At 47.2% G+C, this 25,405-nt stretch overlaps 1 protein-coding gene across 4 annotated transcripts in view; it reads left to right on the top strand.

Moving 5' to 3' along the window:
• Positions 1 to 468: 468 nt before the first annotated feature.
• The window catches only part of MGAT4A (alpha-1,3-mannosyl-glycoprotein 4-beta-N-acetylglucosaminyltransferase A), a 218,703-nt gene continuing 193,766 nt past the window's right edge, over positions 469 to 25,405 (top strand). The window contains exon 1 of one of the 4 annotated variants that reach the window (XM_063953343.1): positions 469 to 723. The gene's annotated coding sequence lies outside the window, so the exon portion shown is untranslated. The remainder of the gene's footprint in view (positions 724 to 25,405) is intronic. The other 3 variants (XM_063953342.1, XM_063953345.1, XM_063953344.1) reach the window with 3 other exon arrangements.

Below are 25,405 nucleotides of genomic sequence, written 5' to 3'. Positions count from 1 at the left end.
GTGGGTCCCGCAGCCTCTAGGGACCAGGTTCCAGACTGTGCACTTGATTGATACATTATGCATACATTACATCATATACTGCACAGATACTGTATATTCTACAGTGCATTGCTGTGACTAATCTGGCACATTACTATGCATGCATTAGCAATGTTTACTATATGTATATTTAAGACTCTCTAATCTGGTTAGCCAAACCTCAGTGACGGCTGCCTAACACCCCCTGTGGAGAGTGGCATACACCACTAAATATAGGCCCCTTCTACCACTGCATTCCCCCGGTGGGCCCTTCAAGCCCCAGTCCGACACTGCCACAGCCACCTGCCGGGCCTGCCTGTCCTCTCAGGAGTCACAGTCACACAGCCCGCGCAGCAGAGTACCACATTCGCATTTCTCCCTCCTCTGGCTGTCAACCCCACCCTTCCCACTCTGCGCTCAAGGCACTGGGCTGGCTGGAGGGCGTGACCTAGGTGACAGCCCTTTGCGCCGGCTCCACAGATGACAGTTAGGGCCCCTCCCCTTGTTGCCTGTGATTGGAGCGCTGCCGCGGCGGGCGGGCGGAGCACGGGAGCTGCTCCCTCTCTCTGTCGGTGTAGGTGTAGCTGGGGGCGGCAGTGAGTGGGGAGGACTCGGAGGAGACCCGGGCTGAGGAGAGACAGCAACAGCGGCCGGGCACAGCACGGGATCCATGGCGTAGAGAGCGGAATCCCGAGCGCAGATCAGGCAAGTATGCCGCCGGGATTGTGGCGCTGTGATCGGGCAGGGAGCTGCGGCCGGTGCACGGCGTGATGTGGTGTGACAGAGGATGGAGAGGGGGAGCCTGGCGGCCATGCAGCGCAGTGAGGATCGCCGTGGCGCTGCGGTGTGGTCCCAGGCTGTGCACCTTGCAGTGCCCTATAGCTGCTTCCTACCCGCCCGCTGCTGGCTGTCACACGGGTGGTGAGGGGTTAATGCGGGGTGAGATGCAGCTGCCCTGCCTTGTGTGGCTTTGTCCTCCTGCCATAGTCCTAGCAGCAGCAGGAGCAGCAGAGGGTCACTGAGGGTCTCCTGGCTTATTCTCCTGTGTAAGCATAGGGCTGATCCAATAACAGCCATTAGTAAAGCAATACACAGAAATATGGTGAGGTACAGGTTACTCCTGTTTACTGGTGTCCGCTGTGCTCTTATCAGAACATCCTCCATTCTCCCTTTTGTAGTGGAGTTCCCTATACAGAGGTATAATGTCTATCTTAATAACTTTATTTCATACATGTGCTTGCTCTTCAGTAAGTCATTACATTTTTTTAATCTGATTTATTCACTTTAACTTCCTGTCTTCTGTTCTCTCCACAAATTTCTTTGCATCATTCAGTTGTTCGGCTCAGTGTTATATCCAGTGGCAGCACCAATTACCACTTTAATGAAAAGACAATGAGTTATGCAGAAAAAAAAGCAATGTTCTTAGTAAAAGGAATGTACAATGTAATACATATAAGTAATTTAAAACTAGAGCCTGAATAAATACATTCTAGGGCTCTAACACAGTGACACATACTCACCCAGGGTGCCACGGCACACAGTTTGGGAACCACTGGTATAGACTTTTGTTAAAAACACTTGCTGGCTATCAATTTGACACCCCTTAAAAACCTCCAATGATTTGCTTATGGCCACCTACAGCCTAATATGTGGTCCTGACATCTCATTGCCACTTTTTTTTGTGTGTGTTTGGATTAATTTTCCCACTTTTTCATCACTTCTCCCAGGTCGCTCTTTGTAGATATATCACATGACCTCGTCACAATGTCTGCAAATCGCCATTTCTAATTTATTTTGCATTTCTAAGGTGATTTCACTTTGCAGAAATGCTACTAATGGAATTGTCTTTTGAATTGTTGACATGGTAACAAATAGGTACATTATTTCTAGTGCATTATAAGTGGAATATGTGGTCTAGAGGTATTTTTTTTTGCCCTTTCAATGTTAATTAAATGGTTTGTGTTCCATTATTTATCCAACTGTATTTTTTTTTTTTTTTTAATGGTGACAATCTGTTAGATCACAGGTTCTCAAACTCGGTCCTCAGGACCCCACACGGTGCATGTTTTGCAGGTCTCCTCACAGAATCACAAGTGAAATCATTTGCTCCACCTGTGAACCTTTTAAAATGTGTCAGTGAATAATGAATACATCTGTGCACCTGCTGGGTTACCTGCAAAACATGCACTGTGTGGGGTCCTGAGGACCGAGTTTGAGAACCACTGTGTTAGATTAATAATATAAGTAACATTTATGCAGCTTGTAGCCATGACACTTGTAGTATCCAGTTCAGTTTTCATTATTTACATGGCTACATGTATTGCAGCATTGTGTTGTGTTGGACCTGAGGAATACAGGATATGACTATATAGGAAACGCTCATTTGTTGGATTCGGTGTTCTAGGACAGTGGTACTCAAACTGTGTGTTGTGGCACCCTGGGGTGCCTCGGGACACTTGCAGGGGTGCCCTGGGTTGGTGGTCCAGGACCAATTCAAATTGTTTATGGTCAATATAATAGGCAAAACCAGTATTGGTGTCTGTCAATCATAATATATGTGGACAAACAGAAGCAGATACTGTCCCTCACCACATAACTGACCCTAAGGATAACATATAAACACAATTTACTTAATTTAATATTTCTTTCTAAATTTCTCAATAAGAAACGTTTGGCCTAGGGGTGACATGAATATAATTCAAATACTCTAGGGTGCCGTGATTCAGTAAAGTTTGTGAACCAATGTCCTAGGGTGTTACTGATAGCAGAGGTTTATTTATTAATAGTTTCTTATATAGCGCATCATATAAGATAAATGCGCTTTACAATTAGAAAGTATTCGTCTTCTAGGGCAGTGGTTCTCAAACTGTGTGCTGCTGCTCACTTAAGGGGTGCCGCAGCCTTATGGTATTGTCCGGTCCCAAATGAAATAATTTCACGACAAGTTATTGTGCTGTCTGCACACTGCATTAGCCATCGCTACAGTATGCGACCATTCACACAGAGAGGGCTGCAAGCTCTGGCTCGGCACCCTACATTCTCCTCCCGATGCTGGCGGCCAAAGGGACGAGGCGCCTAGTGAGCAAGTTTCCCCCAGTCATGTGAGTATAGACTGTAGCCAGCATGTAAGATGGTAGCTGTGGCACCGCTATGCGGGCCCTGGGGTACTGCAGGGGATCACACTGTCCGACTCCTGAACAGCTGTCATTAAGCATAGTTCCAGTGCCGCCGCCTAACCAGGTGTGTAGTATCCTCCGGCTCCTGCTCTAATATCCTCCTCTTCTATGTCGGGGCTAGGCGCACAGTGCACCTGCATAAAAAGACCACCACCATCAGCAGTAAGCAAGGCTGTCTGGCGTCTGAGTTTGGCATAACGGCACAGGCTGCAGCAGCCACTTACCTTAGTGAGCCCAAGTTGGGTATTTCTGTGGGGGCATGTAGGCTAAGGCTGTAATGTGGGCATACAATTATATTTTTTCTGTTACTGTATTAATGAGAGTCTCAGTAGGAAATTTTTATGGGAAGATTCTATTAAGCGATGCATGCATAAGAAGTTATTTTTGTAAGAGAACCTTGCTTATTTTTGCTAGTACTACATTAGCGTGAGAAGTTCCAATGGAACCTCAGTGCTAATTGAATCTACCCTTTGGCCTAGGGGTGCCATGAACTGAGAAAGTTTGAGAACCACTGTTCTAGGGGATAAAGCTACAATATTCCAATGGGTTAGTCCCAGTACTGCAAAAAAGTGTGTATACTGGCGCCGGCTGTAATTCAAATAATGATATACATGATACAAATAAAGATATATAATATATAACCACTATTTTATTTAAACAATCTTGACAGATGTTAATTATTAAAATGTATGTAGCAATTGCTCAAAATAGTAAATAAAAGATTAAAATTGTAAGGTACCACTGGTTATGTCCTCTAAGGTGAAATGTCCAAAATTTCTGATTAGGACTCTATTCCACTTAAGCTCACAAGTTCAATTGGTGAAATATGTTGTTACCAGACTTGCTTCCGGAAAAAGGTCCCCCTAGGAATCACTTACATGAAGATCCAAATTGGCAAACAGGGATGTATCCGGGTCTGTAAGTGACTTGTGCTGGAATTTTATCCGGTGGATGCAAAAGAGTCCATACCGTTAGAGTATATACAATATTCCAATGGGTTAGTCCCAGTACTACACCTATGTATATATTAACTCTTTGTGTGTAATAAACATAAAGATGCAAGTATAGCAGGAATTACATTTTTATTGCTAATCATGCAAAAATAAGTCTGTAGAATATACACCTTCTGATCACTAGACACAGTGTTCTAGGTATTAACTCAATATATGAAGTGTTAATCCTTCAGGGAGCATCCTTTATTAGTACAGTAGTACGGAGACTGTTATACGTCTTATTATGTTTACTTTGAAACAGGATTGACTAATGTATATTCAGGTGTATTCCTTCTGGGAGCACTGTTTTGTTTATGTAGATGTAGTAGTAGACTACTTTACATACATACAACTCTTTATAAAACATGGCTTCATTTGCTGAAGTTGTCTCCTCCAGGGAGCAAGTCTTCTGCTGACTTTAATCCACAAACAGGTGAATAAAACATTTTTTTACACTGTGACAATTCACATTGCTTGCCAGTTTCTGTTGTGCATCAGAATTTCATGGCGAGTGCCTGTAGTAATGTGATACATAGGGGTATATGCAATTCTGGCCGAATTGCGTCTTTTTTTCGTCCGTTTTAGGATTGGACTGTGCTCAACAGCCGAAACCCTCCGCCCGAGACCATGAATTCGACATATGCAATACAAAACACATTCGACACTCCCCTTGTCGAATAATGGACCAATCGTCGAGTAGTGGGCGTCCTGGATTCGACTTCCCGCCGTTTTGATCCCTTTATAGGGCTTGTTTGCTGCGTGCTCAGCAGCCATTTTGTGAACCTGTAGAGAGGTGTGTGGAGGTGCTGCAGAGCTAGCAAATTGGTGTTGTTTGCTGTGGTTTTCGTTTGGACACCCAGCAGGCTTTAATCCAGGACGGACAGGAGACCTGTTACCCCGGAGGAGAGTCGTTTTAGGAGCGATTTCTACATTTGTAGGTAAGTACCACATGTGGTTTGGCGTTGCATGTATGTGTTTGTGTAGTGGGGGGGTGCCATGAGGTGTACATGTGGCGTTGCTTTGGGGTGTTTGGGGTATGTATATGTGTGCAGGTATGTGTATATAGCTCCTGCTTGTATTGCTGCATGTTTTTTTGGGAGTTGTTTGTTGGTAGTTTTTCAAGTTTTTTATTTTTTTTCATAAAGTGGTTTTTGGGTCATGCTTTTGCATTGGTGTACCTCCAGCATGTGCAGGAATGCTTTTTGGCTTGTTTGGGGTGATTTTAGAGTGTGTCGGTATCCGACATGTGATGTCGTTTGTTCCCAAAACATGTTTTTTTGCTCATATTTTAGCACTAGTGCATGCCTGCACATGCTGGAGGTACTTTTTGGCTTGTTTGGGCTGACTTTGACCGTGTTTGTATCTGCCATGTGGCCGACAGTGGTGTAGATTGTTTCCAAAACATGTTTTTTGCTCCTACTTTAGCACTGGTTGACCTCCAGCATGTGCAGGGATGCTTGTACTGGGGTTTTGGCTTGTTTGGCTGTGGTTTTTTTTAAATTTTCATTTTATTTTTCTTGTTTGGTCCTGCTTGAGCACTGGGGTCCCAGCAGCATGACATGTGGTTGCATGTAATTTTGTAATGTGTGTTAAATTTGTAAAAATATATATTTTTTCTTTTTACAACAGAAATGTCCAGGGACAAGCGGCCCCGATCCCCCCACCCCTCAGAAGAAATTTCCCTGCATAGCAATGAGGAGTGGGAGCCGACCCAGGAGGAGGATACGACCGACCAGGCATGCAGTGACCAGCCGCGGTCGTCAAGGGACCAAATGGAGAAGTCAAAGAAAAAGAAAAAGCCTAGAAAGGTAAATACTGACAACACCTGCAGACACAATAGCATCCAACTGGACACACCCTAGTTTGCGCACTGCCATGCACACCTACAGGTATCTATGCGCACTGCCAGGGATACTGACACTCACAGGTACATACCGATCTTATTAAATGCATGTTTGGTTTTTTTAATCCCTAAAGGCAAGAAGCCAGCCAGAGGAGCAGTCGGAGGAGGAAGCCTCTGGTGAAGACGCAGGACCGAAGTAGCCGCGTGGACCCAGATACACTGAGGCGGAAAACTGTGCCCTAGTGGATGGCGTCGACAGGTCATACGACGTTCTGTATGGACCAAGGGCACAGACCACAGCAGCTAAGACCAAGCGAAACATCTGGGATGCTATCGCGAGACAAGTCACTGCAGTATCTGGAACCGACGGAGCACCAGAAACTGCATGAAGCGGTACATCGATTGCCGCAGACAGACCAAGAAGAAGATTTTTGTATAGTTTATTAACTTTAATTTCTCTAACGTCCTAAGTGGATGCTGGGGACTCCGTCAGGACCATGGGGAATAGCGGCTCCGCAGGAGACAGGGCACAAAAATAAAGCTTTAGGATTAGGTGGTGTGTACTGGCTCCTCCCCCTATGACCCTCCTCCAAGCCTCAGTTAGGTTTTTGTGCCCGTCCGAGCAGGGTGCAATCTAGGTGGCTCTCCTAAAGAGCTGCTTAGAAAAAGTTTTTAGGTTTTTTATTTTCAGTGAGTCCTGCTGGCAACAGGCTCACTGCATCGAGGGACTTAGGGGAGAGAATTTCAACTCACTTGCGTGCAGGATGGATTGGATTCTTAGGCTACTGGACACCATTAGCTCCAGAGGGAGTCGGAACACAGGTCTCACCCTGGGGTTCGTCCCGGAGCCGCGCCGCCGACCCCCCTTACAGATGCTGAAGATTGAAGGTCCGGAAACAGGCGGCAGAAGGCTCTTCAGTCTTCATGAAGGTAGCGCACAGCACTGCAGCTGTGCGCCATTGTTGTCACACACTTCACACCAAGCGGTCACGGAGGGTGCAGGGCGCTGCTGGGGGCGCCCTGGGCAGCAATATTTAATACCTTTATGGCAAAAGAATACATCACATATAGCCATTGAGGCTATATGTATGTATTTAACCCATGCCAGATATCTAAAACTCCGGGAGAAAAGCCCGCCGAAATAGGGGGCGGGGCTTATTCTCCTCAGCACACAGCGCCATTTTCCTGCTCGGCTCCGCTGTGAGGAAGGCTCCCAGGACTCTCCCCTGCACTGCACTACAGAAACAGGGTAAAACAGAGAGGGGGGGCATTTTTTGGCGATATTTTGATATATTTAAGCTGCTATAAGGAACAACACTTATATAAGGTTGTTCCCATATATTATAGCGCTTGGGTGTGTGCTGGCAAACTCTCCCTCTGTCTCCCCAAAGGGCTAGTGGGGTCCTGTCTTCGATAAGAGCATTCCCTGTGTGTCTGCTGTGTGTCGGTACGTGTGTGTCGACATGTATGAGGACGATGTTGGTGTGGAGGCAGAGCAATTGCCGATAATGGTGATGTCACCCCCCAGGGAGTCGACACCGGAATGGATGGCTTTGTTTATGGAATTACGTGATAATGTCAGCACATTACAAAAATCAGTTGACGACATGAGACGGCCGGCAAACCAGTTAGTACCTGCCCAGGCGTCTCAGACACCGTCAGGGGCTGTAAAGCGCCCTTTACCTCAGTCGGTCGACACAGACCCTGACACAGACACTGAATCTAGTGTCGACGGTGATGAAACAAACGTATTTTCAAGTAGGGCCACACGTTATATGATCACGGCAATGAAGGAGGCTTTGCATATCTCTGATACTGCAAGTACCACAAAAAGGGGTATTATGTGGGGGGTGAAAAAACTACCTGTAGTTTTTCCTGAATCAGAGGAATTAAATGATGTATGTGATGAAGCGTGGGTTTACCCAGATAGAAAAGTGCTAATTTCAAAAAAGTTATTAGCATTATACCCTTTCCCGCGAGAGGTTAGGGCGCGCTGGGAAACACCCCCTAGGGTGGATAAGGCGCTCACACGCTTATCAAAACAAGTGGCGTTACCGTCTCCTGATACGGCCGCCCTCAGGGATCCAGCTGATAGGAGACTGGAAACTACCCTAAAAAGTATATACACACATACTGGTGTTATACTGCGACCAGCCATCGCCTCAGCCTGGATGTGCAGTGCTGGGGTCGTCTGGTTGGATTCCCTGACTGAAAATATTGATACCCTAGATAGGGACAGTATTTTATTGACTATAGAGCAATTAAAGGATGTTTTCCTTTATATGCGAGATGCTCAGAGAGATATTTGCACTCTGGCATCGAGAGTAAATGCGATGTCCATATCTGCCAGAAGGAGTTTATGGACGCGACAGTGGTCAGGTGATGCGGATTCCAAACGACATATGGAAGTATTGCCGTATAAAGGGGAGGAATTATTTGGCGTCGGTTTATCGGACCTGGTGGCCACGGCAACTGCCGGAAAATCCACCTTTTTACCTCAGACCCCCTCCCAACAGAAAAAGACACCGTCTTTTCAGCCGCAGTCCTTTCGGTCCTATAAGAACAAGCGGACAAAAGGACAGTCATATCGGCCTCGGGGCAGAGGAAGGGGTAAGAGAGGGCAGCAAGCAGCCCCTGCCCAGGAACAGAAGCCCTCTCGGGGTTCTGCAAAGCCCTCAGCATGACGCTGGGGCCTTACAAGCGGACTCAGGAGCGGTGGGGGGTCGACTCAAGAATTTCAGCGCACAGTGGGCTTGCTCACAGGTGGACCCCTGGATCCTGCAGGTAGTATCTCAGGGTTACAGGTTGGAATTCGAGAAGTCTCCCCCTCGCAGGTTCCTAAAGTCTGCTTTGCCAACGTCTCCCTCAGACAGGGCGACGGTATTGGAAGCCATTCACAAGCTGTTTTCTCAGCAGGTGATAGTCAAGGTACCCCTCCTACAACAGGGAAAGGGGTATTACTCCACGCTATTTGTGGTACCGAAGCCGGACGGCTCGGTAAGACCTATTCTAAATCTGAAATCTTTGAACCTGTACATACAAAAATTCAAGTTCAAGATGGAGTCACTCAGAGCAGTGATAGCGAATCTGGAAGAAGGGGACTTTATGGTGTCCCTGGACATAAAGGATGCTTACCTGCATGTCCCAATTTGCCCTTCACATCAAGGGTACCTCAGGTTCGTGGTGCAAAACTGTCATTATCAGTTTCAGACGCTGCCGTTTGGATTGTCCACGGCACCTCGGGTCTTTACCAAGGTAATGGCCGAAATTATGATTCTTCTGCGAAGAAGAGGCGTATTAATTATCCCTTACTTGGACGATCTCCTGATAAGGGCAAGGTCCAGAGAACAGCTGGAGGACGGAGTAGCACTAACCCGACTAGTGCTGCAACAACACGGGTGGATTCTGAATTTTCCAAAATCTCAGTTGACCCCGACGACACGTCTGCTGTTCCTGGGAATGATTCTGGACACGGTTCAGAAAAAGGTGTTTCTTCCGGAGGAGAAAGCCAGGGAGTTATCCGAACTTGTCAGGAACCTCCTAAAACCAGGGAAAGTGTCTGTGCATCAATGCACAAGAGTCCTGGGAAAGATGGTGGCTTCTTACGAAGCGATTCCATTCGGCAGATTCCACGCACGAACTTTTCAGTGGGATCTGCTGGACAAATGGTCCGGATCACATCTGCAGATGCATCAGCGGATAACCTTATCGCCACGGACAAGGGTGTCTCTTCTGTGGTGGTTGCAGAGTGCTCATCTGTTAGAGGGCCGCAGATTCGGCATACAGGACTGGGTCCTGGTGACCACGGATGCCAGTCTGAGAGGCTGGGGAGCGGTCACACAGGGAAGAAACTTCCAGGGAGTATGGTCAAGCCTGGAGAGGTCTCTTCACATAAATATACTGGAGCTAAGAGCGATTTACAATGCTCTAAGTCTGGCAAAACCCCTGCTTCAGGGTCAGCCGGTGTTGATCCAGTCGGACAACATCACGGCAGTCGCCCACGTAAACAGACAGGGCGGCACAAGAAGCAGGACAGCAATGGCAGAAGCTGCAAGGATTCTTCGCTGGGCGGAAGATCATGTGATAGCACTGTCAGCAGTATTCATTCCGGGAGTGGACAACTGGGAAGCAGACTTCCTCAGCAGACACGATCTACACCCGGGAGAGTGGGGACTTCATCCAGAAGTCTTCCACATGATTGTGAACCGTTGGGAAAAACCAATGGTGGATATGATGGCGTCCCGCCTCAACAATAAACTGGACAGGTATTGCGCCAGGTCAAGAGACCCTCAGGCAATAGCTGTGGACGCTCTGGTAACACCGTGGGTGTTCCAGTCAGTGTATGTGTTCCCTCCTCTGCCTCTCATACCAAAAGTACTGAGAATTATACGGCAAAAGGGAGTAAGAACGATACTAGTGGCTCCGGATTGGCCAAGAAGAACTTGGTACCCGGAACTTCAAGAGATGCTCACGGAGGATCCGTGGCCTCTACCTCTAAGACGGGACCTGCTTCAGCAGGGACCGTGTCTATTCCAAGACTTACCGCGGCTGCGTTTGACGGCATGGCGGTTGAACGCCGAATTCTAAGGGAAAAAGGCATTCCGGAAGAGGTCATTCCTACACTGGTAAAAGCCAGGAAGGAGGTGACTGCACAACATTATCACCGCATTTGGAGGAAATATGTTGCGTGGTGTGAGGCCAGGAAGGCCCCCACGGAGGAATTTCAACTGGGTCGATTCCTACATTTCCTGCAAACAGGATTGTCTATGGGCCTCAAATTGGGGTCCATTAAGGTTCAAATTTCGGCCCTGTCGATTTTCTTCCAGAAAGAATTGGCTTCAGTTCCTGAAGTCCAGACTTTTGTAAAAGGAGTACTACATATACAGCCCCCGGTTGTGCCCCCAGTGGCACCGTGGGATCTTAATGTAGTCTTGGATTTTCTCAAATCCCATTGGTTTGAGCCGCTCAAATCGGTGGAGTTGAAGTATCTTACATGGAAAGTAACCATGCTACTGGCCCTGGCTTCAGCCAGGAGAGTATCAGAATTGGCGGCTTTATCATATAAGAGCCCATATCTGATTTTCCATACGGACAGGGCAGAACTGCGGACGCGTCCTCATTTTCTGCCTAAGGTGGTGTCAGCGTTTCACCTGAACCAGCCTATTGTGGTGCCTGCGGCTACTAACGATTTGGAGGATTCCAAGTTGTTGGACGTGGTCCGGGCATTGAAAATTATATATTTCAAGAACGGCGGAAGTCAGAAAGTCTGACTCTCTGTTTATATTGTATGCACCCAACAAGATGGGTGCTCCTGCTTCTAAGCAGACGATTGCTCGTTGGATTTGTAGCACAATTCAACTTGCACATTCTGTGGCAGGCTTGCCACAACCTAAATCTGTCAAGGCCCATTCCACAAGGAAAGTGGGCTCATCCTGGGCTGCTGCCCGGGGGGTCTCGGCATTACAACTCTGCCGAGCTGCTACTTGGTCAGGGGCAAACACGTTTGCAAAATTCTACAAATTTGATACCCTGGCTGAGGAGGACCTTGAGTTCTCTCATTCGGTGCTGCAGAGTCATCCGCACTCTCCCGCCCGTTTGGGAGCTTTGGTATAATCCCCATGGTCCTGACGGAGTCCCCAGCATCCACTTAGGACGTTAGAGAAAATAAGAATTTACTTACCGATAATTCTATTTCTCGTAGTCCATAGTGGATGCTGGGCGCCCATCCCAAGTGCGGATTGTCTGCAATACTTGTACATAGTTATTGTTACAAACAAATTCGGGTTGTTATTGTTGTGAGCCGTCTGTTCAGAGGCTCCTACGTTTGTCATACTGTTAACTGGGTTCAGATCACAAGTTATACGGTGTGATTGGTGTGGCTGGTATGAGTCTTACCCGGGATTCAATATCCTCCTTATTGTGTACGCTCGTCCGGGCACAGTATCCTAACTGAGGCTTGGAGGAGGGTCATAGGGGGAGGAGCCAGTACACACCACCTAATCCTAAAGCTTTATTTTTGTGCCCTGTCTCCTGCGGAGCCGCTATTCCCCATGGTCCTGACGGAGTCCCCAGCATCCACTACGGACTACGAGAAATAGAATTAACGGTAAGTAAATTCTTATTTTTTTTGTTTTCTTTTGCAAACAGAGGTGCCACGGACCAGCAGCGGACTTGCATCGGGGATTGGTCCCTTCTTCAGGCCGGATCTCCTACAGGATTCGTCGGACGACGAGGTGGAAGTGCAGCAGCCTGCTGTTTCTACATCCCTGTGTGAGTAAATATCGAATATCAAACAAATGTATGATTGTGTATACTAATTTCTAATTTTCTTTTCAGCTGCACAAATGCAATTGGTGGCAGACGTACAGGAAGGGCAGGATCCCTCAAAAGTTCAGAGGGTACACACCCTGGCAGCCGAGATGACTTCCCGCCAGGATACTTACACGAATGTCGTTGGAACCAGACTGGACGCCATTGAGAAGATAATGGAGAAGATGGCAAACGGTCTGGTTGAAATGCAAAAGGCTCATGCCGACAGCACGGCCGAAATGCAAAAGACCAGAAGAGAAGATCACAGGGAGACTATGGACATCCTTCACATTCTGGCCACATCCATCTACCGGCTGAAGGATAACACATCATGCCTGGCACACAGCGTTGACAACATGTCGGAGAGCCAACGACATTCGGCATCCAGCCAACAGATCATCGCAACCACACTGCAGATGATGTATGATAAGCTCCCAGAGCCAGCTCATCAACACGCTGGTGAACCTCCACTTCCGCCATCACAAGCCACACGGACGCCACCTTCCCTTCCTCCACCACCATCCTGGTATGGACGGTCACAGCTGTACCAAGGATATACAGGGATGTACCACACCCACCAGATGCCTCCACCACCAACACCGGCCGCATCATCTACACCCGCACGGCCACCGAGGCCAAGTCAACGCACTCCATAGCCGCCCAGGGCATCGACGTCCCATCAGGAGGAAGAAGAGGATCCGGACGGACAACCACCATAAGCCCGGTCGTATTGTTTTATTATTTACTCTGTTTTTCATGTTTCCCTTTCTCCCCCTCCCATTTAGTTTTTTTTTTTTTTCTCTTAATGTTATGTTTGTGTTGGGCTCCCCCACTCTCGACCAGATACTACCAAGGAGCTTTGTCTAGGCATACATGCGCGGGCATGTATGCGGGCGCGTGTGGTAACGGTTGAAAGCTCTTTGTGGCTACATGTATGATGGGCCAAAGAGCTATTCTGATACCACTTATTTTTTTTAACCAAAAAAACTCCTTTTTGTATTGGTGTACAATAGGCTTTCACTGTTGTGTTTTTTTATTATTCACTAGTGTTTATTTTTGGCTTATTCATAGGATTGGGTGGAAAATTGAAGTGGACGGCGTAGTTCGTGTTGTGCGTACCAAGGTGAGTAAAGCCATGTTTCAATGTATATATTCAATCCACTTTGGACCGCCTGCCCTTGTGGAACCACACAGCCCAGCAATGGGTCATGCTGGGCTGTGTGGTTCCACGAGTGCAGGCGTGTCAAAGTGCTGACCACTGACACCACTATTCCACTTTGGACCGCCTGCCCTTGTGGAACCACACAGACCAGCAATGGGTCATGCTGGGCTGTGTGGTTCCACAAATGTTCTTGGGAAAGGAATGAACATGACATCATTAGTGTCTTTACTTAATGTTTTTTTCCCCCACAGATATCTACACAAGAAAAGAATGTAAAGAAGAACAAACACTACTTTTTTGTTTTATTACATTTTATTTTTTATTCCAAATTAAAATACAATTATATATTTCTTCAATACATTTTTAAAATGAGAAGTTTTGTGTGGTTTTTCTTTAAATTATTAGTAAATAAAATGTAAAATATGAGATGCAGTGGTATTGTGTTAGGTCGCCCATGGTACAGCAGGGGAACTGTCGTGTCCCTTTTCATCCATGATGATTCAAGCAACTTGGGAAGGATACTCCGCAAGACCTGTGGAAGAGAATAGTATGAGGTTCCAGCTATTGGTAATAGTGTCACCCTTGTATGGAAAAGAAAAGGTGCAAGCAACACTTTTTGACACAAGCAGGTTACAGCGGCCTTTGTCCCAAATACAGCCCTCCGGCACTTGAGTAACTACACATCCAAACATTCCCTGACGCAGCGTAAGCATTGCTGTCAGGGCATGATTGGATGTGCAGTTTTGCAAATGCCGGAGGGCTGCACTTTGGACATGCCGGGGTGATTTGGACAAGAGGGAGTTTTGGGCAATACATCTCACCTGAGGGTGGTTGTCTGCTACATGGCGGAGGTTCAGGTCCACATCACAAGTAGGTTGCCCATGGTAGAGTTGGATAAACGGGTCCAATATTTGCGGCAACCCAACAACAGGAAAAAACGGGGTAACAAGTCGTCAACAGGACGAAACTTGGAAAACAGGCCTGGGAAGGTGCGTCAACAGGACGTAAAACTCTGAAATACATAAATAAAGATTTTCTCTAACGTCCTAAGTGGATGCTGGGGACTCCGTAAGGACCTTGGGGATTAGCGGCTCCGCAGGAGACTGGGCACAACTAAAGAAAGCTTTAGGACTACCTGGTGTGCACTGGCTCCTCCCACTAAGACCCTCCTCCAGACCTCCGTTAGATTCTTGTGCCCGGCTGAGCTGGATGCACACTAGGGGCTCTCCTGAGCACCTAGAAAGAAAGTATATTTAGGTTTTTTATTTTACAGTGAGATCTGCTGGCAACAGACTCACTGCAGCGAGGGACTAAGGGGAGAAGAAGCGAACCTACCTAACTGGTGGTAGCTTGGGCTTCTTAGGCTACTGGACACCATTAGCTCCAGAGGGATCGACCGCAGGACCCGACCTTGGTGTTCGTTCCCGGAGCCGCGCCGCCGTCCCCCTTACAGAGCCAGAAGCATGAAGAGTCCGGAAAATCGGCGGCAGAAGACTTCGGTCTTCACCAAGGTAGCGCACAGCACTGCAGCTGTGCGCCATTGCTCCTCATGTACACCTCACACTCCGGTCACTGATGGGTGCAGGGCGCTGGGGGGGGCGCCCTGAGGGCAATATATGACACCTTGGCTGGCAAATCTACATCATATATAGTCCTAGAGGCTATATAGATGTAAAATTACCCCTGCCAGTATTCCAGAAAAAGCGGGAGAAAGTCAGTTGAAAAAGGGGCGGGGCTTCTCCCTCAGCACATTGGCGCCATTTTCTCTTCACAGTGCAGCTGGAAGACAGCACCCCAGGCTCTCCCCTGTAGTTTTCAGGCTCAAAGGGTTAAAAAGAGAGGGGGGGCACTAAATTTAGGCGCAATATATGTATACAAGCAGCTATTGGGGGAAAAATCACTCAGTTATAGTGTTAATCCCTGCGCTCTGGTGTGTGCTGGCATACTCTCTCTCTGTCTCCCCAAAGGACTTTGTGGGGTCCTGTCCTCAGTCAGAGCATTCCCTGTGTGTGTGCGGTGTGTCGGTACGGCTGTGTCGACATGTTGGATGAGGAAGGTTACGTGGAGGCGGAGAAGAGGCCGATAAATGGGATGTCGCCCCCTGTGGGGCCGACACCAGAGTGGATGGATAGGTGGAAGGTATTAACCGACAGTGTCAACTCCTTACATAAAAGGCTGGATGACGTAACAGCTGTGGGACAGCCGGCTTCTTAGCCCGCGCCTGCCCAGGCGTCTCAAAGGCCATCAGGGGCTCAAAAAAACGCCCGTTACCTCAGATGGCAGACACAGATGTCGACACGGAGTTTGACTCCAGTGGCGACGAGGTTGAGACATATACACAATCCACTAGGAACATCCGTTACATGATCTCGGCAATGAAAAATGTGTTACACATTTCTGACATGAACCCAAGTACCACATAAAAGGGGTTTTATTTTTGGGGAGAAAAAGCAGCCAGTGTTTTGTTCCCCCATCAAATGAATGAAGTGTGTAAAGAAGCGTGGTTTCCCCCGATAAGAAACTGGTAATTTCTAAAAAGTTACTGATGGCGTACCCTTTCCCGCCAGAGGATAGGTCACGTTGGGAGATATCCCTTAGGGTGGATAAGGCGCTCACACGTTTGTCAAAAGGTGGCACTGCCGTCTTAGGATACGGCCACCTTGAAGGAACCTGCTGATAAAAAGCAGGAGGCGATCCTGAAGTCTGTATTTACACACTCAGGTTATATACTGAGACCTGCAATTGCCTGAGCATAAATAGGGCTGCTGCAGCGTGGTCTGATACCCTGTCAGATAATATTAATACGCTAAGACAGGGATAATATTTTGCTAACATTGAGCATATTTAAGACGTTGTCTTATATATAAAGGATGCACAGAGGGATATTTGCCGGCTGGCATCCAGAATTAATGCAATGTCCATTCTGCCAGGAGGGTATTAGAAACCCGGCAGTGGACAGGTGATGCTGCCTGTAAAAGGCACATGGAGATTCTGCCTTATAAGGGTGAGGAATTGTTTGGGGATGGTCTCTGGGACCTCGTATCCACAGCAACAGCTGGGAAGAATTTTTTTTACCTCAGGTTTCCTCACAGCCTAAGAAAGCACCGTATTTTCAGGTACAGTCCTTTCGGCTTCAGAAAAGCAAGCAGGTCAAAGGCGCTTCCTTTCTGCACATAGACAAGGGAAGAAGGAAAAAAGCTGCACCAGCAGCCAGTTCCCAGGATCAAAAATCTTCCCCCGCTTCCTCTGAGTCCACCGCATGACGCTGGGGCTCCACAGGTGGAGACAGGTGCGGTAGGGGCGCGTCTCGGGAACTTCAGGGTCCAGTGGGCTTGCCCACAGGTGGATCTCTAGGTTCTGCAAATAGTATCACAGGGATACAGGCTGGAGTTCGAGGCGAGGCGAATCCCCCTCGACGTTACCTCACATCAGCCTTGCCGGCTGCCCTCGGAGAAAGGTAGTACTGGCGGCAATTCGCAATTCCAGCAGGTGAAAGCAAGGTACCCCTCCTTCAACAAGGCCGGGGTTACTATTCCAAAATGTGGTGGTACCGAAACCAGACGGTTCGGTGAGACCCATTCTAAAATTGAAAGCCTTGAACACTTATATACGAAGGTTCAAGTTCAAAATGGAATCGCTCAGGGCGATTATTGCAAGCCTGGAGAATTTCATGGTATCACTGGACATCAAGGATGATTACCTGCATGTCCCTATTTACCCTCTTCACCAGGAGTACCTCAATATGGTGGTACAGGATTGTCATTACCAATTTCAGACGTTGCCGTTGGTCTGTCCCCGGCACCGAGGTATTTACCAAGGTAATGGCCGAAATAATTATCCCGTACTTGGACGATCTCCTTATAAAGGATAAAGGCGAGGTCCAGGGAGCAGTTGTTCGTCGGAGTAGCACTATCTCGGGAAGTGCTACAACAGCACGGCTGGATTCTGAATATTCCAAAGTCGCAGCTGGTTCCTACGACGCGTCTACTGTTCCTGGGTATGGTTCTGGACACAGAACAGGATAAAAAGGGTTTCTCCCGGAGGAGAAGTCCAAGGAGTTGTTGTCTCTAGACAGAGACCTCCTAATACGTATACAGGTGTCGGTGCATCAATGCACGCGAGCCTTGGGAAAGATGGTAGCTTCTTACGAAGAAATTCCATTCGCCAGGTCCCATGCAAGGATTTTCCAGTGGGATCTGTTGGACAAGTGGTCCGGGTCGCATCTTCAGATGCATCGGCGGATAACCCTCTCTCCAAGGGTCAGGGTGTCGCTGTTGTGGTGGCTGCAGAGTGCTCATCTTCTAGGGGGCCGCAGATTCGGCATACAGGACTGGGTCCTGGTGACCACGGATGCCAGCCTTCGAGGCTGGGGGGCAGTCACACAGAGAAGGAACTTCCAAGGCTATGGAAAAGTCAGGAGACTTCCCTACACATAAATATTCTGGAACTGAGGGCCATTTACAATGCCCTAAGTCAGGCTAGACCCCTGCTTCAACACCGGCCGGTGCTGATCCAGTCAGACAACATCACGGCGGTCGCTCATGTAAACCGACAGGGCGGCACAAGAAGCAGGATGGCGATGGCAGAAGCCACAAGGATTCTCCGATGGGCGGAAAATCATGTGTTAGCACTGTCAGCAGTGTTCATTCCCGGAGTGGACAACTAAGAAACCTCCACCCGGGAGAGTGGGGATTTAATCCAGAAGTCTTCCAAATGATTGTACACCGTTGGGAAAGGCCACAGGTGGACATGATGGCGTCCCGCCTCAACTAAAAGTTACAAAGATATTGCGCCAGGTCAAGGACCCTCAGGCGATAGCTGTGGACGCTCTGGTAACACCGTGGGTGTACCAGTCGGTGTATGTGTTCCCTTCTCTGCCTCTCTTACCCAGGGTAATGAGAATAATAAGAAGGAGAGGAGTAAGAACTATACTCATTGTTCCGGGTTGGCCAAGAAGAGCTTGTTAACCAGAACTCCAAGAAATGATCTCAGAGGACCCATGGCCTCTGCCGCTCAGACAGGACCTGCTGCAGCAGGGGGCCTGTCTGTTCCAAGACGTACCGCGGCTGTGTTGACGGCATGGCGGTTGAACGCCGGATCCTGAAGGAAAAGGGAATTCCGGAGGAAGTTATCCCTACGCTATTTGAAGCTAGGAAAGAAGTGAACGCAAACCATTATCACCGCATATGGCGAAAATATGTTGCGTGCTGTGAGGCCAGGAAGGCCCCAAAGGAGAAATTTCAGCTAGGTCGATTTCTGCACTTCCTACAGTCAGAGGTGACTATGGGCCTAAAATTGGGTTCCATTAAGGTCCAGATTTCGGCTCTATCGATTTTCTTCCAAAATAGAACTGGCTTCACTGCCTGAAGTACAGACTTTTGTTAAGGGAGTGCTGCATAGTCAGCCCCCGTTTGTGCCTCCAGTGGCACCGTGGGATCTCAACGTAGTGTTGGATTTCCTGAAGTCGCATTGAGTTGAGCCACTTTAATCCGTGGAGCTACAATACCTCACGTGGAAAGTGGTCATGCTGTGGGCCTTGGCGTCGGCCAGGCGTGTATCAGAATTGGAGGCTTTGTCAAAAGCCCTTATCTGTATTTTATAGGGATAAGGCGGAATTGAGGACTCGTTCCCAATTCCTTCCTAAGGTGGTACCAGTTTTTCATGTGAACCAACCTATTGTGGTGCCTGCGGCTACTTGGGACTTGGAGGATTCCAAGTTTCTGGACGTAGTCAGGGCCCTGAAAAGTATATGTTTCCAGGACGGCTGGAGTCAGGAAAACTGACTCGCTATTTATCCTGTATGCACCCAACAAGCTGGGTGCTTCTGCTTCTAAGCAGACTATTGCTCGCTGGATCTGTAGCACGATTCAACTTGCACATTCTGCGGCTGGACTGCCGCACCCTAAATCTGTGAAAGCCCATTCCACGAGGAAAGTGGGCTCTTCTTGGGCGGCTGCCCGAGGGGTCTCTGCTTTACAAATTTGCAGAGCTGTTACTTGGTCGGGTTCAAACACTTTTGCAAGAGTACAAGTTTGTTACCCTGGCTGAGGAGGACCTAGAGTTTGCTCATTCGGTGCTGCAGAGTCATCCGCACTCTCCCGCCCGTTTGGGAGCTTTGGTATAATCCCCATGGTCCTTACGGAGTCCCCAGCATCCACTTAGGACGTTAGAGAAAATAAGATTTTACTCACCGGTAAATCTATTTCTCGTAGTCCGTAGTGGATGCTGGGCGCCCATCCCAAGTGCGGATTGTCTGCAATACTTGTATATAGTTATTGCCTAACTAAAGGGTTATTGTTGAGCCATCTGTTGAGAGGCTCAGTTGTTATCATACTGTTAACTGGGTATAGTATCACGAGTTATACGGTGTGATTGGTGTGGCTGGTATGAGTCTTACCCGGGATTCAAAATCCTTCCTTATTGTGTCAGCTCTTCCGGGCACAGTATCCTAACTGAGGTCTGGAGGAGGGTCTTAGTGGGAGGAGCCAGTGCACACCAGGTAGTCCTAAAGCTTTCTTTAGTTGTGCCCAGTCTCCTGCGGAGCCGCTAATCCCCATGGTCCTTACGGAGTCCCCAGCATCCACTACGGACTACGAGAAATAGATTTATCGGTGAGTAAAATCTTATTTTTTTTTTAAGAATATTACAATCTCAGTTTACACGATAATACAAATGTTACAAGTATACTCGCAGGCAGTGGAAAAAAAGCTTTGGATCAATGTCCGTCGGGAATCGTCTCCTTCGTCCATACACACCGGTAGAGCAGAAGAACGGTTCCCGCATCGGAAAGCACTGCGACGAAGAGTCACCGGCAAACGGTTTGCGACACACATGTTGTGTAAAATACAACATGCATTTACCATGCCGCAAACCTTTGCCGGCGAGTACAAAAGAGCACCACCGGAAGTGTCTAAACATTTAAACCGGCTTTTAAGTACACCGAAGGCACGCTCAATTATTTGCCTCGATGCTTTGTGTCTCTCTTGGTAACGTTTTTCTGCTCTACCAACAGGATTAGACAATGGGGTCAAGAGCCACGATTTGTTGGGATAACCCGCATCGCCTATGGAAATGAAAAAAATGGTGGGTAATATAAAAATAAATAAATAAATAAAAAATAAAATAAATAAATAAATAAAAACAATTAAATACCCAACAGCCAACCACTCGGCATGTTTCCTGTTTCGAACTTCTCAAACAGCGATGACTGGCTTAGGATGAAGGAGTCGTGAGACGATCCAGGAAATCCCACAAAAATATTCAAAAATTTCATGTTTACATCACAGACCGTCTGTACATTAATGGAATGGAAATGTTTTCGGTTCCGAAAACATTCTTCCGAATTCTGTGGCGGTCTGATCTGCACGTGGGTACAGTCAATCGCGCCCAGAACTTTGGGAAAATTGTATTTGGTAAAAAAGCTTAATTTGATCTCACGACATCCGCTGTCCGTATCTGGAAATGTGATGAACTGGATCGTCAATTTGCGGAAAGCTCTAATGACCTGGGTTATACAGCGCGACAGTGTCGACTGTGAAAAACCGCATGTTTGAGACAGTGTAGGCTGGAATGTGCCTGACGCCAAAAAATGTAACGTAGCCAGCAGTTTCTGGAAACCGCTGACTGCGCGATTGGTCCGTGCCCGAGGTTCCAGGTTGGCTTCCAACAGCGCGTACAGCGAATATATGTCGTGAGTCGATAAGCGATAATTTTGAATCACCTCGAACTCGCTGAGATCCTCCAGTTCACGCCTAGTGCGATACTGGCGTGGGCCTGGAAATGAAACGCGCAATACTGACTCACCCAACGCAGACATTTGCTGACTTTGATCCTGATGTTAACCAGCCCTTTCTTCCTCCATGCTTGCAGCCAGCATGAACATCACAATCTGGTCAGAAAAAGGCTCCATTATTGTAGTCAGTACAAAAATAGGATTGTGTTTTAAAACGCAGGGATTGTCCGAAAAAAAACGATTCCACAAGAGAGCTGACTGTAATGGCTCCTTTCCCATGAGTCTCAAAAACGGGAATGAGGAGAGAGGAGTGGCTTTGCAGAAGTGTATCCTGGGTAAAACTGTGGAATCATGGGTATATTTCCCTAAGCAGAGTGAAGTAAAAAAATCAATTAAATAATACTTGTGAGTCAAAAAAAGACAAACCAAGTAGATAATCCCTTCAAATATAAATAGATATGCTATTAGCAATCCAAAAAGCAATAAAATAAATATTTTTTTAAATTTTTTTTATTAGATCCCGCCAGCAAAGTGAGGCGGACTGAAAATGACGAAATTGCTGTCGAAAAGCACTGTTGTCGAATCGACATTCTTCAATTGAATATACTTTTGTCGAAAAGCCGCATTTTGACCATTGCAGACATGTTGAATTTTGAAATTGTCGATTTGCAAAAAGTCGAATCTGAAACGGCAGGTATTTTGTCGAAAAGTACTGTATTGCATTGACGAATCCAATTCGACATGGTTTTTTTTGTCGAAAATGTCCCGTTTTTCGACTTTCGCGTCAATTCGACCGCAATTGCATATACCCCATAGAATTATAGGACTTTGCAAAATAGTGATCAGGCAGTAAGGTTGCCAAGTCTTAATTTGCTCATAAAATATGTTTTAAAAAAAGGGCTATAGTGACATTAACAACTTTTATTTTAATGGTGATCTGTGTTCTGGGCATGTTATGGAAGTGTCACAGGCATGTCACGGAAGAGATTGTGTACATAGGCACTTAATCACTTTGGAGGCCATACTAAGACAGAAAATCTGCACCTACTACAGGGCAGGTGCAGGTTTAGATGGCATGACCAATGATGGCCTTAAAGCTGCACTAAGCAGTATTACAGCGTCCAGACCCTCAAAGTGGGCATCTCCGTCCTTACACATTCAGAGGCACAGACGGGTGGATAGGGATGGAAATCCAGCCAGGGAAATTTATGGAAGCAGCCCTAATGGGGGTGCAGTCTGGTGAGGGGGTGGAGTCTGAGGGCGTGGGATCCCTCCTCATAAGGTCTGATTGTAAGCAGTTGCAGCCTTTCTTGTGTCTGTTGTTGCAGTTGTGTCTGAAACCACAGGTGGACTGGGAACAAAACATACTTTGTAGCCAGGGCAGCATCATTGGATGGTAGAGTTGCTGTACTGCAGAGATGGAATAACAGAATGAATGGGGACAATGTAGTATAATGAGTGTGGTGGGCTGCCTGTCATGCGTGGACTGGGGCCACATGACAAAACACAAAACAGGCCCCACAGACACGTCGGCCTACCAGGAATGTTCCTGGTGAGCTCTATGGCCAATCCGCCCCTGGGCACAGATTTACACCAGGGAAAGGGCTGATATTGGTATAAGGTTGCAGATGTGACTATAGCAAAAGCAGGGCAATAGAGAGGATGGCTGGGCCCTGGTACTTTAAGGGGTGTGACCTAATGTAAGGATTTCAAAACGCCTCAGGAATAATAGCTTTTGTAGTGTTGCAAGTCGATGCCGTGCGTTCCACAGGGGGTGCCATTGCACCCTTCAGCCAGGAGAATATCATAGTGAGGCATGATTGCTATGATCTCTCCCGCCTGCATAGCCAGAAGATACTGCTGCTCAGCGCTGGCCAACATATGCCAGCGTGTGCTAGGCTGACAGGAAGAAGCTATGGCTCTGGCAGTTAAGGGGAGGGGGGAAGGTGGGGCGAGTGGGCCCAGGCAATTAGAACCCCCCCCCCCTCCCTTAACGCCACTGAGCAAAAGACGCCAAACCGGTCGCAGCAGTGTGCATCTCAGAATCAATGTTTGTAATCGCACCCACACTCACATTTCATGGGTAGAGGTGGAATTCAGAATGAAGTCCAGGAGGCTATATTGGAATATAGGTGCATTCATACTTTGCTTGCTGGTGACATTCAGTTGTGTCTGCATGATTTCTTTTCCATAGCCTGTAGCGCGATTATTACAGTGATCTGAAGAAGAAGAAAGGCAGAAATACATGTTCTAGTTGTTTTTATTTTTTTATTGTTTTTCAGACTTTGAAATATATTATTATGCTTTTTTGTTCTCATTTTAATATAAAATGTTTATTTACCGAACATCTCAACGTGTGCAGTGTCCCCATAGGATCAGCAGAACTAGCTGCTATTTGGCTGTCATACAAGGCATGATCGGAAGTCATACGGAGTTAAGAGGCAGGCAGGGGGACCCGGCAGCGGAGGGGGGCAGTGACGGGGGGAGTGAAGATTCTTCACCCCCCCCCCCCCCCCGTCACCCGGCTCCATAGCAGTGCAGGCAAATATGGCATATTGGCCTGTATGCACAAGCGACGGGGCACCAGCGATGAAGGAGCGCGGGGCTGCTCGTCGTTGCTTCCTCCACACTGAAAGATATAAACGGTATCTCGTTCATTAATGTCGGTAATATCGCCCAGTGTGTAGGGCCTATATTACTCTTATTATTCTACTGGATCTGATGAATATCCAAATGTGTATATACAGTATTCACATAAAGAAATCATTGACATAAGTATTTATTTGTGTTATTGATTGTAGTATGTGTGAAATGTGTTTTCTAAATAACAGAATTCTTATTGTGTTGTTGAACAAGAAACGCAGCAACTGCAGATGTTAAAATGTGTTGAAACTTAATCTATGTTTTATTTAATCTTCTTCTTTCCCCTTTTAAAAATACACTTGATACATAGATTATACTAGTGAAGAACTGATCATTCATAACATAATTTTGTTGTATGGCTGTAGCTTCTCATAAATTAAAAAGTTCTACATTATCCAGGGTCAGTCAGCTTTTGTTTTGAAGTTATCATAGCTACATGTACCTGCATTTGCTTTCTGTAGGCCCTGTTTTTCCTTTTATAGGAACTTGCTGAGCCCTTGTACTCTTTAGCTTTCTGAATAGAAAATTAATGTGCAACAGATACTCAATACGTTAACACCCACTTTCCACCAAAAACCCAGGTCCGACCTGCATTTTCAGACAGAGTTCCAACCTGGGTCAGACCATATTTACGCTGCACATTGGACCCAGGTCTGCCCTGCATTTCGCTCAACAGACACTCCCTTGAGGCGGTCCTCTGCATACTCGGCCAATCGGCAGCTTTTAAGCATAAGAACCCGGGTTAGATAACCTGAGTCCCGTCGTTTACACTGGACTGTTACCCACGTCCTTCCTGGGTTATTGCGGCAGTGGAAAAGGGGTATTATAAGGGGTGTAGTACGGGTGACCGGCGATCTCCTGACCGCCGGTCACCTTACCGACGCCGGGATCCCGGCGGGGAGGGGCAAGTGCAGCAAGCCCTTTGCGGGCTCGGTGGCGACCTGCGGTCGCCACGGGTTCTATTCCCACTCTATGGGTGTCGTGGACACCCACGAGTGGAAATAGTCACTGTTGGTCGGCATGCCGACCATCGTGATAGTGAGCCGTCAGGCTCACGGAGGAGGTCATGTGACTGTCGGTCAGCCGACCGGCGGTCACATGACTACCACCCATTATAAGACTCTCTAGTCATTGTAGCATATAATATTTCTATAACTCTTTTTGACCATTTCCTTATGTATGATGTTGCTAAGTCTGCATAATGGTGGGACTCTTCTGTTTATTTTGTCTTTACATCTATTAAATAATTCTCACAATTCAGTGATAATTGCTGATTGGGACAGGCCTATGGCATCAATAAAGTACTTGGATTCCTGAAAATAAAAATTGCTGACAACTCTTGTTTGCTCATAACCTTTGAAGAAATATCCTAAATGTATGCCTGGATTAGAATGTAGTTCATTATAAGGCATAATTAAGCAAGGTATTATTTTTGATTGGATCGCCTTTGAAATGTTGATCAAAAGACTGGAGTCGTCACATAAAGTAGGATTCTTACTTGCATGTAATTCATTCTGAAAAAAGTTTTGC

The sequence above is a fragment of the Pseudophryne corroboree genome, chromosome 2, assembly GCF_028390025.1.
Source record: "Pseudophryne corroboree isolate aPseCor3 chromosome 2, aPseCor3.hap2, whole genome shotgun sequence".
NCBI lineage: Eukaryota > Metazoa > Chordata > Amphibia > Anura > Myobatrachidae > Pseudophryne > Pseudophryne corroboree.
This window is presented reverse-complemented; position numbering and strand designations above follow the sequence as displayed.